Source organism: Phacochoerus africanus, chromosome 5, assembly GCF_016906955.1.
Source record: "Phacochoerus africanus isolate WHEZ1 chromosome 5, ROS_Pafr_v1, whole genome shotgun sequence".
Classification (NCBI taxonomy): domain Eukaryota; kingdom Metazoa; phylum Chordata; class Mammalia; order Artiodactyla; family Suidae; genus Phacochoerus; species Phacochoerus africanus.
This window is the reverse complement of record NC_062548.1, coordinates 92,533,552-92,543,691: the sequence shown is the minus strand read 5'-3', so window position 1 is coordinate 92,543,691 and position 10,140 is coordinate 92,533,552. Positions and strand designations below refer to the sequence as shown.

At 36.4% G+C, this 10,140-nt stretch overlaps 1 pseudogene; it reads right to left on the bottom strand.

The window, feature by feature from the left end:
- Positions 1–9,042: 9,042 nt before the first annotated feature.
- On the bottom strand, positions 9,043–9,883 carry LOC125126841 (40S ribosomal protein S2-like; annotated as a pseudogene).
- Between the last annotated feature and the right edge of the window lie 257 nt (positions 9,884–10,140).

Below are 10,140 nucleotides of genomic sequence, written 5' to 3'. Positions count from 1 at the left end.
GCAAATCAAGTGTTTTTTATGTACATTTAAAGTAACAGATCCAACAACCCAGGAATAGGAAATCATGGAGGAGAGAGCAGCCTCTCCATGATGCACAGGGAGAACAAATGCAAAGGGTATATACCCAGATTGATGGACAATCCAGCATTGATGTTCCTGCTGAACTAGACCTGCCAAATAACTGGAAATGGAGTTGTAGAGGTAGTTCAAGGTACACATGGACATTGTGAGTATCTCTTGCCTGGGACATAGCAAATCAACAGAGTGTTTGTTTCTTGGGACTGATGGAAGAAATTAGTACCACCACTTCCTTCTAGTTGAGGTGAGTTCAATATTGTGTTTGGAAACACACATAAGCTATGTCTAATTACCTCTGATAACTGTGCTCTCATTCATCCAAGTAAATGATCTGTCTAGAAGGAAGTGGTATGCCTGGCAGAGACTTAGAGCTCTCAGTAGCAGGGACTGGGCCCATTTGCAGGCCACAGTTTATAGTGATTTTATGATGACATAGTCTAATAAGAACAATTCAAAAATCATTTAAGTATTGAAGTATAGCAGGTAAAGATTTATGTTTACAGACTCAAGAAAGAGGAGTTAAAATTTTTTTATTAGCGTTAAGAACAATTAACCAGAGATATATCCTCTTAACAAATTTTTAAGTATACAATACAGTATCAGTGGCTGTAGGTACAATGCTGTGCAACAGATCTCTAAGACTTACTCATCTTACTTAACTGAAGCTTTATGGCTATTGATTAGTAACTCCTCATTTCCCCTCCCTGTCAGCCCCTGGCAACTACCATTCCACTCCCTGATTCTATGCATTTGATTATTTTAGATATCTTATATAGGTGGAATCATGCAGTATTTGTCTGTGACTGGGCTTATTTTGCTTAGCATAATGTGCTCAAGGTTCATGTATATTGTCACATATTGCAGAATGGGACAACATTCTTTTTAAAGGCTGAGTGATATTCCATTGTACATGAATGATATTCCATTGTACATGAATACCATATTTTCTTCATTCATCTGTTGAAGGATGTTGAAATTGTTTCTGCATCTTGGCTACTGCAACTAGCGCTAAAATGAACACAGGAGTGCTAATGTCTTTTTGAGATCCTGACTTCAGTTCTCTCAGGTTAAGTAGCAGTGAGGTATCTGAAAGCTTCTTTTCTAGAAATGAAATGACTCTCTATTTCAACAACTTTTTCAGTCCCTTGGCAAGCTTCTGTGCAGTGCATGACTCCAGGCAAGACAAGCACAGAGACCATGGTCTACAATGTATCTCAGGGCTGTGCTCTGCCCTCTTGTTAGACTGAAAAAATAATCCTGTCAGCCAGTTTGGGATTTCTCACCCTACTATATTCCTTTCTTCCTCAGATTTTCCATAAATAAGAGGGCATGGTGGGGGGATCATTCATCTGATTTTTTTATGTCATGTGCCTATGTTCACATCTTTAAAATACTATCTGGTGGTTCTTTGTTCAGTGATCCTTCCAATGTGCTGATGTGTGGAAAGTTCTGTGATGAAGGATGTAAGGTCCTCTGATGGAGGTGGGATTCAGATTATGGCCCATAATTGGTTGATAGGAAGTTTTTCTTATATTAGGACTCCCAGGTTTTCCATTCAAAGATTTTAACATTACCTAACTAGTTTTATTTCTTTGGCCTCTGCCAGTTGTGTTTGCCAGGAACTGCTGGTGGATTAAGTAGAAGTTGATAATTTGATACCTGAAGTACTAAATGAATCTGTTCTCCTATCCTGATTCAGAAGTATTGTAATTTTTAAAAACTTCTCTGTAATTGAGAGAATAAATTCTCTATAATCTAGTGTTAACTCTGAGTTGAAGCTTAACACATAAATAATTGATTTTGATCTTATGAATTGTTTAAAGTCATAATTAGAACTAGTAATAAGCAGCATGCATTCCTGTCTCTAATAAACTATATCCTTATCTGTTATCTCTTTTAGTCTATTTCTCTATCTATCTAATCTACCATCTCTTTGTTTCTCTGTAATAAAAATATTTAAGACCAATATTTAAGAGTGACAGTCTTTACTCCTGCAAACCTTGTTTATAAGTAATTGTCACTTCGGCCAAGTCACTTAACATTTGTGGATCTCAGTTTCTTCATCGGCAAAAAAATTTTGAAGCAAATAATTCTTAAAATTACTCTGAAATCTGTGGTTCTATGAATTTATGATCCTCTTTCAATTTAGATATTTAAAGAAATTATCTACTGACATGCTGATACTTGAGTATAAACAGTTACTACACAGGAGGTTGCTCAGTTGCTGTCCTCCATGAGCTTGTATCCCAGAGCATAGTTATCATACTCTGAAGCCATATCATAGTAGCTATAGTATCACACAGGGCTAGACAAAAGATTGAATCAAATTGCTTCTTGCTCAACAGATCAGAATAATGCTATAATAAACAGTAGCAAGTTTTATTTAGGAAGCCTGGTTTGGAGGGAGGATATATATCCGATAGCTAAATAAACAGTAATAAATAAAATTCACAAAAAGGAAAATAAGGACCCTTAGGAAATTATTTTGGGGATAAGAGGAACTAATTTTTTAAGGGTATTATTCAGTGTTAAGGAATTAGTAATGAAAGAGGCATTGAAATTTTTAGGCAAGGGAGTGACACAGTCAGATTTGAGTTTCAGGTTAACTCTACTGATAGCATAAGAATTGGATCTGAGGGAGTTGCCATTGTGGCTCAGCAGTAACAAACCCAACTAGTAGCCAACTAGTAGCCATGAAGATGAGTGTTAGGGGTTCCCATCATGGCGCAGTGGTTAACGAATCCGACTAGGAACTTCCCATGAGGTTGCAGGTTCAATCCCTGGCCTTGCTCAGTGGGTTGAGGATCCAGCGTTGCTGTGAACTGTGGTGTAGGTTGCAGATGCAGCTCGGATCCTGCGTTGCTGTGGCTCTGGCATAGGCCGGTGTCTATGGCTCCTATTAGACCCCTAGGCCAGGAAGCTCCATATGCCGCAAGAGCAGCCCTAGAAAAGGCAAAAAGACCAAAAAAAAAAAGAAAAAAAAAAGGATGAGGGTTAAATTCCTGGTCTCCTTCATTGGGTTAAGGATCTGGCGTTGCCATGAGCTGTGCTGTAGGTCTCAGTCAAGGCTCAGATCTGGCATTGCCGTAGCTGTGGTTAGGCTGGAAACTGCAGCTCTGATTCAACTCTAGCCCGGGAATTTTTGTATGCTGCACAGCCCTAAATTAAAAAAAAAAAAAAGGGATCTGAGGCATTCCCTAGTGGCTCAGAGGCTTAAGGATCCAATGTTGTCACTACTGTGGCTCTGGTTACATTTGTGGCATGGATTCCATCCCTGACCTGGGAACTTCCACAGGCCATGGGCATGGCCAAAAAAAAAAAAAAAAAAAAAAGAGAGAGAGAGAGAGAATGGATCTGAAAAGGCTATATCAGTGGAATAGAAAAGGGATAGGTTTCAACTGAGGCAGGAGACAGAGAGAGGAGATCGCAAATGATCTAACTCTGAAAAGCTGCAGGGGGAAGACAAGCACTACATTCTTGATGCATGACTTTCCTGTATCCTCAACCAGCTCATACCCAACTCAAGATTGGAACCATATCTATTCCTTGTTTATTCTCTGTAATTTCTAGCAGAGATTTGACTCATAGTTTTTGCTCAGTAATATTTTTTTATTTGTTTTGACCTATTATACCAGGATAAGATATCTATAAGCTAGCATTTTGACCTGACATTATTTTGTATATTTGTGTGCAGTCAACCTATTCCAGAGGCTTTCTGACTGATACTGTAAATTACTGGGAGCTTTGTGAAATTCAGCCTTCTTTATTATAACATCAATAAAACTGACTTGATAATAGCTATTGATGTCAATAAAATTTAAGTGTTTTACCATTGTCATGTCATTGGGATGCTAACTGACATTAATACCAGACCCAATTTATGACTAATTTTATTATTGCTATTTTATGAACTTCTCCAGGAAGGAAAAAAAAAAAAAAAACACCGCACATAACTTCCCTATTCTCAGTATGAAAAACCTTGTTGAATCTATTCACTTTCAGATTTGATATTTCACTGTAAATATATTAAACTATACTATAAATGTATATATGTATGCAAATATACATAAATGTATATACATTAATGTTATATATATGCAATATTTATTTTTCATATAAATATTTCTGATCAGCTGACAAAGACCAATGGCTCCCAAGCTCACAGAAACATCTAAGTGGCAAAATCCATAAAATAGTCTCATTACTTCAAAAAGTCTAATTAATAAGAATCATATCTAAAAAAAAAAAATTAAGGAATTCCCATTGTGGCTCAGTGGTTAATGAATCCGACTAGGAACCATGAGGTGGCAGGTTCAATCCCTGGTGTTGCTCAGTGGGTTAAGGATCCAGTGTTGCCATGAGCTGTGGTGTAGGTCGCAGAGCCCCCGTTGCTGTAGCTCTGGTGTAGGCCAGTGGCTACAGCTCTGATTAGACCCCCTAGCCTGAGAACCTCTCTATGCCATGCGTGCAGCCCTAAAAAGACAAAAAGACCAAAAAAAAAAAAAGAGAGAGAGTCATATCTACTCATGACAAGGCAACAGGGGCTATTGAGCCATATTTCTTATTGAATTATAATTAACATGCAGAGTTATATTAGTTTCACGTGTATAACATAGTGATTCAATAGCTTTACACATTGTAAAATTATCACTACAATATGACCAGTTACTATCTGTCACCATACAAAGTTGCTCCAATTTTACTGGCTATATACCCTAGGTGTACATTGCATCCTGTGACATTTCTTTTATAGCTGGAAGTTTCTACCTCTTAATCCCCTTCACCTGTTTTGTTCATCTCTCCACCCCCTTCCTATTTGGCTACCATCAGTTTGTTCTCTATATCTGTGACTCTGTTTCTGTTTTGCTTTGTTTTCTCTGATAGTTTGTCTTTTAGATTCCACATATAAGTGAAATTATATAATGTTTGCTTTTTTCTGTTTGGCTTATTTCACACAGCGTAATATCCTCCAGGTCCATCCATATTAATAAAAATGGCAAGATTATATTATTTTTAATGGCTGAATAATATTCCATTGTGTATATATACCACATCCTTATTCATCTATCCATGAATCCTCACATTGCTTCCATAGCTTGACTATTACAAATAACACTGCAGTGAATATAGGAGTAAATATACCTTTTTGAATTAGTGTTTTCTTTTCTTTTTTCTTTTTTTTTGATAAATAGCCAGAAGTATAATACTGATATGTTAGTTCTATTTTTTGTTTTTTTGAGGAAACTCCATGTTTTTCATATCAGCTAAACCAATTTACATTCCCACCAATAGTGCACAAGGATTCCCTTTTCTCTGCATCCTTGCCAACACTTGCTTTTTGTTGTCTTTTTTGCAAATAGCCATTTTACAGGTGTGAGGTGGTATCCCATTTTTTTTCCAATTGATTCTAATTTATTTATTTTCCCCTCCAAATTCTTAACTTAAGCCCAATATTGTTATGTTATAATAAATGATGTTGAAGTAGTAATCTCATTTTGAAATGACCATAATAATTCTAATTACTGTAATTCTAGTTCAGAGGCAAGTTTATATGGAAATTTTATCAGCTCATGCACACACACAAAAAATGATGTCTTTGAATGCCTGAATAGTAAGTAAAATATGGTATTGCATTCCTTCGATGGCCCATTCATCTTGATGCCTCACTTAGACCTAATTCTCCCTTCTCTGATTCCACTCCAAAGAATGGGTCCCCAGATTTCTCTGCAAATAGTTGAAAAAGACTATTTCAGTGATTAAGTGGATTGGCTTGAGAATCAGAAAGATCAGATTAGAATCCTGGTTCTTTTGATTGTAAGTTCTTTCATCTGAAGTATATTTCTTTGGCAACTCACATCCTTGTTTTCTTTTCTATTATTATTACAGTTGATTTACAATGTCTTATCAAGTTCTGTTGTACAACAAAGTGATGTAATCACACACATTACCCTGTGATGTTCAGTAGGATCCCACTGCCCATCCATTCCAGATATAACAGTTTGCCTCCCCCAAATCCCCCAAATTCCCATTCCTCCCACTCCCTCCTCTCCCTCCCATCAGAACCCTAAGTCTGCTCTTCTTGGCCATGCTCTGTTTCTGTTTTTTGTTTGTTTGTTATTTTTAGATAGGATCATCTGTTCCATATTTTAGATTCCACAAATAAGTGTTATCATATGGTATTTGCCTTTTTCTGTCTTACTTGACTTAGTATGAGAGTCTCTAGCTCCATCCATGTTGCTGAAATGGCATTAGTTTGTCTTTTTTACAGCTGAGTAATATTCCATTGTATACATGTATCATATCTTCTTAATGCATTCATCTGTCAATGGACATTTCAGTTGTTTCCATGTCTTGGCTCTTGTGAATAGTGCTGCCATGAACATAGGGGTGAACGTATCTCTTTCAATGATAGTTTTGCCTGGATATATGCCTAGCAGTGGAATTACTGGATCATATGGTAGCTCTATGGATGTCCCATGTGGCTCACAAAACCCACTGTGGTTTTGATTTGTATTTCCCTGATAACTAGTGATGTTGAGTACCTTTTCATGTGCCTTCTGGATATCTGTCTTATTTATAAAAATGTCTACTCAACTCCCCTGCTCATTTTCATATTAGGTTTGTTTGTGCTTTTTGATATTGAGTTGTATGAGTTCTTTATATGTTTTGGATATCAAAACCTAATTGGCTATATCATTTGCAAATATCTTCTCTCATTCAGTAGGTTATCTTTTCATTCTATGGATAGTTTTCTTTACTGTGAAAATCTTTTTAATTTGATATAGTCTTATTTGCTTATTTTTGCTTTTGTTGCCCTTATCTAGGAGAAATATCTTAAAACCTATTGCTAAAACTGATATCAAAGAAGTTATTGCTGCCTATGTTTTCTTATAGAATTTTTGTGGTTTCAGGACTTTAAATTTTTTATTCATTTTGAGTTTATTGTTATATATGGTATATGAAATCATACGATTCCATTCTTTTGCATGTAGCTGTCCAGTTTTCCTAATACTGTGTATTGAAGGATAGTCTTTTCCCCATTGTATATTCTTACTTCACTTGTCTGTCATAGATTAATTAGCCACATGAGCACTGGCTTATTTCTGGACTTTTATTCTGTTCCATTCATCTGAATGTCTGTTTTTGTTCTAGTTCCATATGGTTTTGATTGCTGTATGTTTGCAATATAATTTTAAGCCTGAAGAGTGATACTTCTAACTTTGTTCTTTTTTAAGAGAGCTTTGGCTGTTTGGAGATCTGTTGTGATTCCATAGACATTTTAGGACTATTTGCTATAGTCCTATGAAAAATGCCATTGCTATTTTGATAAAGATTGTAGTGAATCTGTAGATTACTTTGGGTGGTATAAACATTTTAATATTAATTCTCCAATCCATAAGTATGGTATATATTTCTATTTATTTGTAGGACTTCCTTTCCTTCCACAGCATCTTATAATTTTCAGAGTAGAGCTCTGAAAACTGTACTCCTTGGTTAAATTTATTCCTAGGTATTTTTTAAGCAATGGCAAATGAGACTGTAGCCTTCATTTCTCTTTCAGATAGTTTTTACTGGTGTGGAGAAATGCCAGATATTTCTGTGTATCAATTTTGTATGCTGCAACTTTGCTGAATTCCTTTATTGTCCTAATAATTTTTCATTGAGTTCTTGGGGTTATCTCTATGTAGTATCATGTCTTCTACAAATGACAATTTTATTTTTACTTTCCAATTTGGGTGCATTTTATTTCTTTTTCTTATTTGATTGCTATGGCTAGAACATCCAATATTATTTTGAATAAAACTGGCAAGAGTGGGCATGCTAGTCTTGTTCCTGATCTTAGAGGAAAAGCTTTCACCTTTTCACTATTGAGTATGATGTTAGCTGTGGACTTGTTTCATATGGCTTTTATTAACTTGAAATTTATTTCCTCTATAACCACTTTTTTAAGAATTTTTTTTATCGTAAATGGATGTTGGATTTTGTCAAATACTTTTTCTGCATCTATTGAAATTATCATTTGATTTTTCTCCTTTGTTTTGTTAATGGGTGTATTACATTGATTTACAGACATTAAATCATTCTTGCATCCCTGGAATGAGTTCTATTTGATCATGGTATATGATACTTTTAATGCATTGTGAATTCACTTTGCTAATATTTTGTTGAGAGTTTTGCACCTATGTTCATCAGTGCTTACTGGCCTGTAATTTAATTTTTGTATTGTCTTTGGTTTCAGTATAAAGGTTACACTGGCCTTGTAAAGTGAATTTAGAACTGTTCGATCATTAATTTTTTATAATAATTTAAGAATATGTATTAACTCTTCTTTAAATGTTTGCTAGAAATAACCTGTGTGCCTGTCTGGTTCTGAACTTCTTTGGATGGAGTAGGGGCTTATTACTGATTCTATTTTGTTACTAGTAATATGTCTATTCAGATTTTCTATTTCGTCATTATTCAGTCTTAGAGGATGTGTTTCTATTAATTTATTCATTTTGCTCTGTCAATTTTACTGGTGTATAATTGGTCATAGTAACTTCTTATGATCCTTTGTATTTCTATGGTATTTGTTCTAACTTCTCTTTCTTTTCTGATTTATTTATTTGGGCTCTTTTTTCTTGATAAGCCTGGCTAATGGTTTGTCAATTTTGTTTATCTTTTCAAAGAACTAGCTCTTTGTTTCATTGATCTTTTCTACTATTTTTTTTTGTCTCTATTTTATTTCTGCTCTGATCTTTCTTATTATCTTCCTTCTAATAACTTTGGACTTTGCCTATTCTTACTTTGTTGTTGTTGTTGTTGTTGTTGTTTTAATGTACATTTAGGGAGTTTGAGATTTTTCTTGTTTCTTGAGGTAGGTCTGTTTCACCTTGAACTTATCTATTATGATTGTTTTTACTTTGTCTAATAGATTCTGGACAGTTTTGTTTCTATTTTCATTTGTCTCAAGATTATATATAACTATGTGGTGGCCACAGCTGGATCCTGGGTCCTTTGCACAGAAACTCTGGTGTTGGTCTTCACAAGATGGTCTGTGAATTCCTGATAAGGAGACTTGGTGAACACTGTCTCCTTCCAGAGATCAGGAGCTGTATGTCTTAAAAATGGCATCAAAGGTGGCCTTGGGGAAGTTGCCCAGGGTGGCAGTGCAGCCCCTGGCAGAGGTATAGCAGTTGTCAATTCCTGCCATCATCAGTAGCTTCCATCATCAGTAGCTTCTTGGGTACAGGGGCTGAGGCAATGCCAGTGCCCCTGAGGGCAGGGATGATGTGCACCAGCACAGAGCCACAGTGGTTAGTCACCTTGCAAAGAATGATATGGGGCTTGCCCCTCTTGTTCCTCCAGTAGCCTCACAGCACAGGAATGATGGAGGCTTTGGCCAGAATAATGGCCACTCGGATGGCAGTGGCTACCTCCTTAGAGCACTTGACACCCAAACAAGTGTGTCCGCCATAATCCCTGATGGTGACAAATGCCTTAAACCTGGTCCACTGACCAGCACAGGTCTGCTTCCATGCAGGCATGATCTTCAAAACCTCATCCTTGAGGGATGCACACAGAAAAAGTCAATGATCTCGGATTCTTTGATGGTCAGAGAAAAGAGATAGATCTCTTCCAGAGACCTGATCATCATGATTTGACCACTCCCAGCTTGGTGACAGGGAGCTACGCCTTGTCCTTGGCTTTGCCTCTGTGAGCTCCACAGCCTCACCCTGGCCATGATCCTGGCCTCAGATGACACTGCCAAAGCCTCTGCAGAAGCCCCCAGGTCCTCTGGGCCCTCCTGAAGCATCAGTGTCATCTGCCATTTGGTGTTTTCATGTACAAGGTCAAGATATTTTTTGATTTCCTCCTTGATTTGTTCATTAACACACTGGTTGTAATAAATGAGCAAGTTCTTTAGTATCCATATGTTTGGTTTTTTTCCAGTTTTCTTCTTATATTGGATTTCTTGTTTCATACTGTTTTGGTCAAAAAATATTTTTGGTGCCATTTTAATCTTTCTAAATTTGTTGAGATTTATCCTGTGCTCTAATATGTGATCTATTTTTCAGAATG